The following is a 12,866-nucleotide window of genomic DNA, read 5'->3' as shown; positions in this document are numbered from 1 at the left end:
CCCTGTCTCGTCATTTTAATTTTTTCCATTGATTACTTCTCTCTATTGAATTCCTTTCCTTGTACCTCTCTTTTCTTCTCTTTTTCTCTTTCGTATTTCCCTTATCTTTCTTCTTCTTCTTCTTCTTCTTCTCTTTTTTTCTTCTGCTTCTTCTTCTTCAGAGAGAGAGAGAGAGAGAGAGAGAGAGAGAGAGAGAGAGAGAGAGAGAGAGAGAGAGAGAGAGAGAGAGTCAGTGTAGGTATTCGGAAAAAAAAAAACCGCTCGAGTGTTTTTATCAGTGAAGGGAATGAAGAAAGTGCATGGCAGGAATTGTAGAGAGTGATGATGGTCTGAAGAGGTATCATATATAAACGGATAGATAGATAGATAGATAGATAGACAGAATGATTGAGTGATAGATGAATAGATAGATACGTAGATTGATTAAATGAGTGGTAGGTAGATAGGTAGATAGACAAATGAATAAGCAGTAGATAGATATTTCATTGCCCACAAAAAGGCAACATATGAGCTAAGTTATTAGAATTATAGACTATATTTCTATTATAAATCTTTCACCTTAAGAGACAGCGCGCCGAGATTTACTATCAAATGCATAGATAAAGTGCGCATACGTGATTATTATGAAATGCACGTGCGAGATAAAGTAACAACAACAACAACAACAACAACAACAACAACAACAACAACAAAATAAAAATATGCGTGATAAAATGATCATAAAAAAAATAAATAAAAATGATAATAATAATAGCAGGCTTGGCACGGTAGGTAATTTTAGACAAAGGCTCACTATGACGTCAGGAAGCAGACGATTAGTACGAAATGCATGACACCAAATTTTATCAAAGGATGCGTAGGGGATTTCAGGATATTGAGACTTCATGCGTCATGAAGTCAGTCAGGAAACAAACAATACTTCACCAAACTTTACCTCAAGATGCATGCGTTGGGAAATGCAGCATCCACATTACTTTCGTGGAAGGAGAAGAGGTAAAACTTTTAGAAGACGTCACTAGAGGATCTGTCTTTAATGGTTCGTATTTAGCAAGAGATAAAATGCAAGACCTCTAATTATAACTCATAGCGAGGGCACCTTCAGAATGTTTATGTAAGGGGAGGTGGGAGTGTTGACGCAAGCTGCCGAGGGAACGTATGTGAAGATCCTCTGTATAAAGAGTAGGTAAATAAATAAATAGATGAACTCAAGTAAATATGAACATCTGGGGTTTCCGTGCGTTATGTAAGCTGAAATGATGTCTCTGAATCAATTTCTTGAGCTGTTATTTCTTTCGTTTTTCTTTTCTTTCATTACATTTTTTTATCATCACACCCTTCAGCAATTACCTCTTTAATTTTCTGTTTAGTACATCTTCAGCATCATTGTTTCTCATCCATTACGTATTTTTCCCGCTTATTCTTCGTCACAGATTTCTTCCTTAACACTCTCCTCGGTCATTGCCTTTTCGTTTCTTTTCAACAAACGCGTAGATTATTTCTATTTCACCATCAGGCACTTTACCATACGTCTTTCTCCGGTAAGCATTTCCTCAATTTCCGCCTCCTTATCTAGCGAATCGCCAGTTCTCTATTATGCTAACAGGATTAACTCCCAAGGATCAGAGGGCAGAGGGATGACTGGAGTAAAAAGGGAGGATTTTTAATGCCTTTCTGAGAGAGAGAGAGAGAGAGAGAGAGAGAGAGAGAGAGAGAGAGAGAGAGAGAGAGAGAGAGAGAGAGAGAGAGAGACTGTGTTTGCTTAATATCCACCAGTGACGTGCACATAACGCTGAAAATGTTTAACAGAGACCTTCCTTGCCACCAAGAAGATTGACCGTTTCAAGTAAAAACAGATTAGTAAAGCAAATAAAGAACACTAATATACAATTCTTGGCTTCTGAACCACAAGTAATGCAGTAAGTTTCTTATGACGTAGTGGGTTAGCGTACTGTACTTAGAAGTATACAGTAATATAGTGGCAAGATAAACGCAGACTCATATCCTGGACCAACAGAGGCAGAACGAGGCGAGAAGGTTCAGATTGGGGAAAGGTACAGCTGTGTTCAAGTAACCTGCCACACCCACTTCTGTCTTTTCTATTTTTCACTATTTCGAGTCGTCTGATCTGCTGACAGTATCCTAGTAAAACCTGATAACTGATAGATTCTAGCAGATCAGAGGGCTTAAGATTGTATGAAAGTGCTTGACATGTTAGAAAGTGTAAAAAGTTGCGATGCTTTTAACTACGACTGTAGCACAATTGAGACGTAGGGTACTACTTACATGGTACAAATTTCTTGTTTATTATTTAGATCTTCCTTTTCTTTCACATAGTGTGGCCATGTTATGCACTTTATGTGATATACAGTTATTTACTGAAAATGTACGATGGCATACCTACTGGTGCTGTCTCTGGCTGTGACTGATCGTATATTTTTGCATTACTGTCGCCGTGTTGCATATCTTTGTGGTCCTGTTTTTCTTTCCTCATTACTGTCGTTATGTTGCATCCTTCTGTCTCTCCTTTCGTAGCTGGTAACTACTGCTCTGGAGAATATTTACTTGCTCAAGGTCAGTAAAGCTACAGGTTTCTGGGTAAAAAGCAAAATGTTTTGAGCTATGCATAGGAAAAATAGGGTAAGCTGTGTTTTCTTTGGCCAGTTTACGTAATCAACGAAATGAAGCTAGATGCTGCATAACACGATGATTTATTTAGCCTATCTATACACCACACGAGTCAGGTAGATTTGATTCGTTAATCACTATATTCGAACCAGAGTGACTCACTTCACATCTACACGAGGAGTCAAAACCAGGGACGTTTATAAACAATAACAAGTTTGTCTGGATCTTCTCATTTTCCACTTTCTTACTTAGTCTGGATATCTTTTTGTCCCAAACCATTTACATTTGTAGATGAATGTACCGAAGCTAGGCCTGAAATATCACTGTAGTCGCGAGTGATTGAACGTAACGAAGCGAATCAGTTCGATGGGAGAGGGGGTAAAAATGTCTTCATCAGTAACCTGTCTAATTTGGAGGTGTGTGGACGGGGGTTGTCAGTGATTTATTTATTTATTTATTTATTTATTTATTTATTTATTTACTCATTTGTGTGTGTGTGTGTGTGTGTGTGTGTGAGTGATTGTATAAGCAGAATGAGGACGCACGAACTCAGTACTAGACGACAAGAGTTTGGTACATTTGATATTATGCCCATATCTAAGAGAGAGAGAGAGAGAGAGAGAGAGAGAGAGAGAGAGAGAGAGAGAGAGAGAGAGAGAGAGAGAGAGAGAGAGAGATCTTAGAGAAAAAAAAATGCTTGTGATGCGATCTTCTGTTAAGGAAATCAAAACCAACTGCTATCGTGAAGTTGAGAAATTGGAAAAGTGACCATGTTTTCATCAGGTAAGAATTTTCATTTATTCATAACGTGCAAATCATACTGACCAGGTATATTTAAGACAATGTTGACACACGATAGCCATGAAAGGTTTGATTGAAAAACAGACACTCTAATTCCTGTTGAGAAATAAATACAATATCAGAAGTTAGAATAGGCACGCTGTACATGAAGTTAGGGTACATCTCAGTGGGTGGAATAATGTTAATAAGTTACACGTGCAGGGGATGGCGTGGCGTGTCCGTGAAGGGTTGTGTTGATGACTCAGACAATTATGACGTTACTTCAAGTCCGCGTTGCGTGCGGTGACGAGGTTATGGTAATAATACTCCTTTGTGTGGCTTATGTGGGGTGTGGGTAATCACTGATATAGGAGGCCTGCCGGGGAGAAGGAATGGATGATGAGGTGCGCACGCATAGTATTTGTTTAAGTTTTCTAACAAAAGTGGGTCCTGAGATGATGCAAATATGACTTGACTCACCGCTTCGGATCTTATTCGACTCAAGCTTCAATTCGATTTTACCGATATGCACGTACGATTTGTGAGATGCGATAATCATGTCTGATCATAGAAAAAGCTGAAAACTAAAATGCTGTAGGTAGGAGAGTTCATGTCACCTGTGTTAATAATTTGAGTCGAACAGTCACCCGCGGACTGAAACGTGATTTAGACACAGTGAGAAGAACTAGACTCTGTTTAAACTGCGGGTCAAACTATCCTAACATTTTCTCTTCCAGTCACATTCTGCAAGGAACAATTATGCCTGAAAGTTTGTTAATGAGTGCTACAATTTTATATGCGACAAGATTTTTCAGGGAGTGGGTTGTTCAGCAGCACCGGTGAAAGGCCAATATTATTGTAATACACGCTAGAGGTATGGCCACCCTCAAGATGCAGCACTTCTAATGGTTCTGTACGACCAGACCACCATGTCGACTATGAATGGCGCAGTTGAGTTGATCAGAGTTCCTCTCAGCTGTGGTGATAGATTATGTGGTGATAGATTCTATTAGGAACACGTGTTGAAGTGAGGAAATAGCTCGACTGAGTGATCATCTTGTTCCAATGTGGGATGCCTGTGCTCTCTTCTCGCCTCCAAAGCGCTGAGTAAGAAAAAAATCACCATTTATTCTGCATAGAATTCCTCTCCTGTCTCATATGTCCCGCCTCCTAACCCCTAACAAAGCGGTAGTGGGCGAGGCAAGTTATGTTATGTTAAGCAAATGTATACATGATGCCAGCTATGTAGAGAGTAGTGGATGCAGCGGTGGAAGCGACGTAAGATTTGATACTTTCGAACTGTGTGGGTTTATTTGACCATTACCGAAAACTTCGTGTACTGTATGTTTCCAGTGTGCTTGTGGTGCTGTGGGAAGATTGTTGCGAGGTGTTGTGTTTACTTTTTATTTATCTATTTATTTATTAATTTATTCATTTATTTATTTATCTATCTATTTTAGGCAAGGGAAAGAAGCAGTGTGTTCATCTGTAATGTAATACACCCAGAACATGACGCACTTTCATATCTTGCCAGTGTCCAGAATATTCTCAGGATTTACATGTTCCTTGACCCACGGTGTTTTTTCCTTGCTCTTGTATTGTTTTATTAATACTGTCCCCTTCATATCTTTCACTCTTCCTCTTTTTATTTATTTATTTATCCTTTTATATCTATAAGTAAAGACCTGCAGTCGTTAGATAAAACTTTTAAGATTTATTAGGTAAGACTTGTAGAAAGCATTAGATTGAACTTATAAGATAAGGCGCGTAGGACTCAGAGGATTCATTAAAATAAAACAATAATGCTTGTCGAATTTCTAACATAAGATCTGTAGGATTCGTAGGATTTTCTCGTTATAGAAAAGGGATTGATATTTATCTTTCACTTAACCTTCATTCATTACTTATTAATCATCGCTTTATTTCATATTTGTGGATAATTCAGACTGGTGAAAGTATTTTTGTACACCAGACTCCATTTTCTGGCAGCAAAAAATAAGAATATAGAGAAGAGATATTTCAATTAAGGCAATTTCAAGAGGGAGGTTTCAAAACACTTATCCTCCAATTTCGGATAATCACTTTTTTTTTTTTTTATCAGAGCCTTTTGTTGCCCTTGGCCATTTTTTCTCGGAGCCTTTTGTTGTCTCATGCAACACACACACACACACACACACACACACACACACACACACACACACACACACACACACACACACACACACACACACACACACACACGGGGTATTATGAAGACAAAAGGTTAAACGGAGAAAAGGAGGAAGGAAGTCAAGGTAGTATTACACAGGGAATATTTCCTCCGCAAAACTTCTGTTCTTTCGTATGGCGTTTTTTTTGACACATGTGGAAGAGAGAGAGAGAGAGAGAGAGAGAGAGAGAGAGAGAGAGAGAGAGAGAGAGAGAGAGAGAGAGAGAGAGAGAGAGAGAGTTCTTAAAAATAAGTATCCGATGAACAGTTTGACAAATTAATAGTGGATGTGCTGTCACAAAGACTCTTCACTAATAGCCTTGGCCAACATTTCCGGGCGTCTTATCTCTCTCTCTCTCTCTCTCTCTCTCTCTCTCTCTCTCTCTCTCTCTCTCTCTCTCTCTCTCTCTCTCTCTCTCTTTTCATTTCTAACTGGAATTGTGGACGTTCTGAAACTTTAAAGAGTGAGTTCGTGATTTTTTAGTGATACTTCAACAGGGTTTAGTCTAGTGGAAGTTATTTGGATTTTGAAGGGTGTTTTCATGATTCTTGTGGTAGCTGAACAGGGTATAGAGTAAATTATCAATCAATTGTTTATTCGTACAAAGTACAATTCTTTAGTCATCTTACACTAGAAATTTAAAGCTATGAGAGAAAAAAAATACAATGTAGCTCAAAAGACAAAATAAAATATAAATTAAGAGATATTAAAAACTTTAAAAGATGAATAAAATTAAGTTAAAAGATTAGTGTGTATGTGTGTACAAAACATACTATATTAAACATATTTCATCAAGGAATTCACAGACATCGCCATATGTAAGGCAGCAGTCTATCTGACCATCACGAATACTCAAAGGTTCTTTTATTATTTATGTTTACCAGTATTGGTAGTCCTCTAAACAACATACCTTGCCAATAACAGTTAATATTACAGTAAAAAAAAATCATAGTATTTAATGTTATAAGACTGCAGTATCGAATTCATGTTGGACAACATATATGATGAATTCGATAGCAGAACATTTTCTAAAAAATTGTGACATTTGTCGCTCAGGATGTCTCAAACCCCTAATAAAAAAACACAGCATTCTTTCTTTAGTAATCTGACGAACAGATAGAGAGTTCATAATATGGGGGCAGTAAATGAGAGCGCGTGCGAGGGTGCAAAGCAAGCAGTCTGCGGCAACACATTCGCCACGCCACACTAAACTCCTCAATTCTTGGGTCATCAAGATTCCACAGCTGACAACCATACAGCGACGTACAATGGTTATTAAACAACAACACCTTAGATTGCTATGAAGTAGAGTAAAGTTGATAGATAAAGGCATTAGTTCTCACTTTCATGTCCCTCAAAACCGGTTCAAGATTGACTAGACTACCACGAGATGATATTAAGTGACCCAAGTGTTTTTCACTCTTAACGTTTTGTATAGTGCGACCGCACATCTCGATGCATACACTGTCCATAAAAACATCTGAATCCGAAAAAAAAATAATCAAAACACATTTATTAGGATTAAAACTTAAACTGAACTGAGTAGCATATTGTTCACAAATCTTGACCATCATCCTCAAAGCTTCACACGTTGGGCTAAAAATAACTATATCGTCAGCATAAGCAGACGTGTTGCAGCAAATGTCACCCATATAACAGCCAACCTTACTATTGTTTTGATTCTGCATTAAAGGATTTATGTAGATAGAGAAAAGTAGAGGACACATTACACCCCCCTGCTTCACACCATTACAAAGCTTAAACTGATCAGAGTTAACACCATTCCAACTTACAACAGCAGTACTAATCAAATACATATTGAGAAGCAAACGAACTATTAGAGGACAAATATCTCTTTCTATAAGTAAGTTAAACAACTTGCTATATTTCACTCTATCAAATGCCTTAGTGACATCAAGTAACAGCATATACACATTAGATCCACGCATTTGATAATACTGAATAGTTTCTGTAACTAGATAAGAACACAGCGAGGTAGAGTAAGACTCCTTGTAGGCAAACTGCAGATGAGATGTCACCATTTTATCTTTTATAAGTAAAATTAATACATGATCTATGATTTTACTTACAATTGAAATTAATGAGATAGCACGATAATTAGAAGAGTTAGCACGAGATTTAAGAGGATTTTTTGGAATGGGCTTAATAACTGCTTTGTTAAAAAGAGCATATGTGCTGCCGTATTGCAGCACAGATGCTCGGGGTCTTCAAGAGTGTTTTTTCTGATTTTTGTGGTAGTTTATCTAGTCTAGGTTAATGAAATTTTTAAGGGTATTCTCATAATTTTAGTGATAGTTCAGGCCTATTGGAAACAATTAAAGTTTTTCATTAAGGTTTTACGAGATTTTCATGGTTTTAGTGATAGTTTAACAAAATTTAATGCAGATGATTAGAATTTTCAAGGGTGCTTTCATAATTACAGAAGAGTATTTACATATCGATGAGCGCTTTCGTGATTTAAGGGTATGTTTAACAGAATCTGCTGCAAGTGATTATGATTCTCAAGGGTGTTTTCATGATTATAGTAATAGTAATAGTAGTTTAACAAAGGTTCTGCACCATCAACTGACGAAAACATGTGTGGCCTTTGAAAATACACCTTAGGAAACCCCCACCTCAAAATAAAGCCAAAATACCACTTACTTGTAGCATATTCAAAGAAGTTTTAGTAAATGCGTCATCAGGGTCATCGTGAAAGGAACGCGGTGGGTACAAAGGGAAGGAAGTTTCACAAAATGCTAGGCCTTGTGTAAACCTGAATTCTGAGTAGCGTACACAAGAGAAGAGAGAGACCAGCTGACTCGGGGAGGGAATGAGACTATAGGAAAGAGAGTGAGAGAGGATGGTACATGACCGTGTGTGTATGTGTGTATGTGTGTGTGTGTGTGTGTGAAATCCAGTTAAACGCTTACCTGATTAATAAGCAAGAGACGGAGACTGAAGTTAAGTAAGATAGGATGATGAATGCACAATGAGAGGAATAATGAAGAAGGTAAAATGTGGGTTGGAAGAAAAGAACAGGGAATTACGATTACAGATAATGAGGAGTATAATGAAGAAAAAATGTGGCTAGAAAAAAAAAGAACAGATTACGAGTACAGAATTGGTAAAGTGAACAAACAAACATAAAATAGAAGGAAAGCTGAAGATAAGGGAATGAGTGAGACTGAAAGGAAAGAGGAAGTAAAAAGATGGAGAGAAAGAAAATAAAGATAAGAATAAAGGAAAGAGGAGAGACTAGGAGTAATAGGAATAGATTGAGAAGAAAAGGAGAAGTATAAAGAGAGAAAGAGTAATAAGAAAGAAGAGAAGATGGATAAAAAAATAGAGAATGAATAAAAATTGCATGAGAAAGAAAGAAGAAGCATAAAATTAAAGATAGAGATGAGAGAAAGAAATGAAGAAGAATGGAGAAAAAAACACGAAAGAAGAAGAAAAAGGAAAAGGGGAGAATAAAGAGAAGGAAAGGTAGGAAGATATGGAAAAAGGAGGGCAGGAGGAGGAGAAAGAAGGAGAAGAGGAGGTTAAAAAGAAAGGAAGGGTAGGAAGATAAGGAAAATGAAGAAAGAAGATACTTATTTCCTTCTCCCTCTCTTACGCTTTTACTCTTCAATTACCAGAAATAATATGCCAGAGGGAAACAAAAGAGGAAAAAAAAAAAACGAATAAAGAAAGAAAACTACCCGTGAATGGAGAGAGAGAGAGAGAGAGAGAGAGAGAGAGAGAGAGAGAGAGAGAGAGAGAGAGAGAGAGAGAGAGAGATTTTGCATTTATACTTTCGGCGGGGAATGCGCGAAGGTCCGGGAGGGGAGTGGCTTGGGCGTGGCGAGGGCGGTCAGCAGGTGAAAGAGAGAGAGAGAGAGAGAGAGAGAGAGAGAGAGAGAGAGAGAGAGAGAGAGAGAGAGAGAGAGAGAGAGAGCGTGGCCTGTATTCCCCTGATATTCTCGGTAGCAAGGAACTGGTGAAGAGGATCCTGACGTAAGGGTTTGGGGGTGTGTCAGGGAGGGTGAAGGGGGAGATCTGGATGAGGTGGGGAGGTATGAGGTAAGGAGTGGAGGTTGTGGGAGGAGGTGGGGGTGCTGTTGTAATGGGTTGAGGGAGGTGACGTGGTAGGGAAACGGTGGGCAGGGAAAAAGATAGGCGTAGGAGAAGACGAGGTGTATGAGAGAGAGAGAGAGAGAGAGAGAGAGAGAGAGAGAGAGAGAGAGAGAGAGAGAGAGAGAGAGAGAGAGAGAGAGAGAGAAGTTGTTTAGGGGAAAAGTGACGGGTAGGAAAGAATTGCTACCGCGTGTATTTGTTACCGCATGTTTGCTTTCACGTGGTGGTGGTGGTGGTGGTGGTGGTGTCGTTTTCGTCGTCGCCGTCGTCGTCGTCGTCATCGTCGTCGTCGTCGTCGTTGTTGTTGTTGTTGTTGTTGTTGTTATTGCTACTGTTAATGGTGGCTCTGCTACCACTACTACTACTACTACTACTACTTCTATCAATGGAATAAATGGTGGCGATGTCCTTGGGCTCTTGTCACAGTTGCTGCCGCTACTGGTGGTAGTTATGGTGGTGATGGTGATGTGATAATGGCAGAGGTGGTGATAGAGGCCATGGTGGTGCACACACACACACACACACACACACACACACACACACACACCATTCCCCCATAAGTGGCGGTACAGCACAGCGATTCCGGAAATTCCTCCCGCGTGTCTCAGGGGCCGTCATTCCCTCCCTCCACCCCACTCTCTCTCTCTCTCTCTCTCTCTCTCTCTCTCTCTCTCTCTCTCTCTCTCTCTCTCTCTCTCTCTCCCCTGCACTTTTACATTCCTCCGTGCTTTTCTTTGTCCCGTCTCATCTGGCATTGCTTGCACACCTTTCTTTCCTTCCCCTTACGTCCTCTCATTCGCTTTCATCTCAGACTCTTATTTTATTGTTCGCTTCTTCTTTCCCTTCTTAATGTGTCTTGCCTCCTCATTTGTCTTCCTCTCAGGCGCTTCTCTCTTTTCTTTTTATGGGTAAGATCCTTCTGTTTCACTGCCAGGTGCTCCGTTACTTCATCTCTCCCTCCCTCCCTCCCTCCCGTCTTAAGTCCTTTCACTCGCTTCGCCTTGCATCTTTTCTCTTCCTCGTTTGCCTTTCGTGCGTCTTCCCACCTTCTTGCCTTTTTCTTTCATCCCACTGCCTTTCCGTCCGTTTCTTACCCATGCTCTTCGTTTCCACATGCTCCCTTGCTTTCTTTCTTTCCCTCATTCCACTTTCCCCCTCCCTTCTCCTTCCCTTCTTACCTGCCTTTCCTTTTTTTAACTATATCCTTTTTTAATTTCTTCTTTTCTCCCTCCTTCCCGTTTCATACCATTCGTTTCTTAACTATAGTCTCTTCTTTTTGTTTCCCTGCTTCCTTTCTTTCTTCCTTCCCTACTTTTTTTTTTGTTTCCGTGCCATCCTCTGTCCTTCTGTCCCTTCTTTCCACTTCCTCCTCTCCTCCACATCCGCTTCCTTACCATACACTTCATTATTCTTTATTCTCCATCTTCCTTTTCATTCATCCTCGTCGTTTTCTTCCTATTCTTATGAGTACTGTTTTCTTGCCTCCCTCCTTCCATCTCCTCCTCTTCCTCTCCATTTGCCTCACACGTATATTCTCTCTCTCTTCCTCATTGTCTCCTTCCAGCTTATATAACATAAACTTAATTACGAGTTGATCATACTAAATTTCAGGTTGCGGGATTGACAAATTTTATTGCATTTATTCATTCGAGAAGATAAAACAACGGGAAAATGAATAGCGATAAAGGAAATAGAAAGATAAACACAAGTTCAACCTTCGTTTTCTATCTTCCTTTTTGTGGGGGACTGATTTCACATTCGCTCTCTCGCTCAGCCGTTGCCATGACGACCCGTTGTTTACAAATAAGAGAGCCAAGTCGTGACACTCGGCCGAGACGTTGACCCGTGCGTTGGTGTGCCGTCAGCTGGGTCGTGAGGCTTTGTGTTAGGCTCTGTTGTAAAGGAAACGTGCCACGCCCCCTTGTCTGCCGCGGTGCCTCTTCCCTCACTCAAGCACAGGATGGTTGCCGCCCTGGTGCTGCAAAACTGGAGGACTTAAGTAGTGTCCTCCTGTTCTGCCCAGGAAGGAGGTCTGGAAGATACGTGTGACGAACTAATGAAAGGTCCACTCGTGCATCAATAGTGTGGGGACGGGGAGGAGGAGGAGGAGGAGGGAGTGGGAATCTCAGACATCCTCAACAAACTCATCGTTGCGCCCCGGAAATGAAGCCTCCGTTATGTTGTTTACGTGGCGCTGAGGTGACCGAGTGGAGAGAGGAAGTGCGAGGGAAGTGGTCGTGGTGGTGGTGACAGAAATACAGCAGGTGTGTTGGTATGGAAGGAGGTTTCGTCGAGACTGATGTGGATGAAAGTGGAGTCGGGACGAGAACTGAGTGTCGTGGACGAGTGGCGAGTGCGGGGGAGGTGCGGGTACTGGCAGCGCGCGTGACCAGCTTGGAGGCGACGAGAGTGACGGAAGGGGTGAGAAAGTAGGGCAGAGTGATAGGAAAAAAAAAAGAAAAAAAAGAAAAAAAGTGAAGCCACCATGCCGCAGACAGCCAAGAAAGCCCTCAAGGTCACCACGGAAATCGACATCCACGCGGTAAGAGCAGGTTAGGTTAGGTTAATTTAGGTTAGGTTAGGTTAGATAAGCTGGCTGGTGTGATGGGTGCGTGTCCCAGAAAGCAGAGTGATGTGTAGTGTAGGAGACGGTGCAGACACGCATATATTGTGCATGTATTTCCTCTAAAACACGCATGTATTGTTCTCTTCAGAAATGTTCACGTCTAATCTTTACAAATTAACACGTTAGATGAAAAAAATAAAATTAATAAGAATAAAAAAAATAAAAAAAAAATAAGCAACGTTGCAAATGTATACACTGCACACATCCCTGTAAAGTGTGGTGACCGAGACAAGGCGCCCACACGTACTCCGTCACATTCACAAACATTACCCCACATCTTAGCATCAAGGTCTCTTCATGAGAGGAGCGATCCGCACCTCCCAACTCATCGTGATGTGCATCCCTGCCTGGTGTTATCAGTGGACGGTGAGCCACATGGCCAGCTCTGAGACGCGCGGAGCAGACTGCGCATCTCAATGTGTTGCGTGTCACAGGAGGGGGCAGGATGAGGGATCGGATCCTCCTCCCTCTATGTTTTCTCTAGTGAGACAAGATGCAATCGAAAA

This window comes from Scylla paramamosain, chromosome 9 (assembly GCF_035594125.1).
Source record: "Scylla paramamosain isolate STU-SP2022 chromosome 9, ASM3559412v1, whole genome shotgun sequence".
Lineage (NCBI taxonomy): Eukaryota > Metazoa > Arthropoda > Malacostraca > Decapoda > Portunidae > Scylla > Scylla paramamosain.
The sequence above is the reverse complement of the archived record's forward strand: the minus strand, read 5'-3'. Positions refer to the sequence as shown.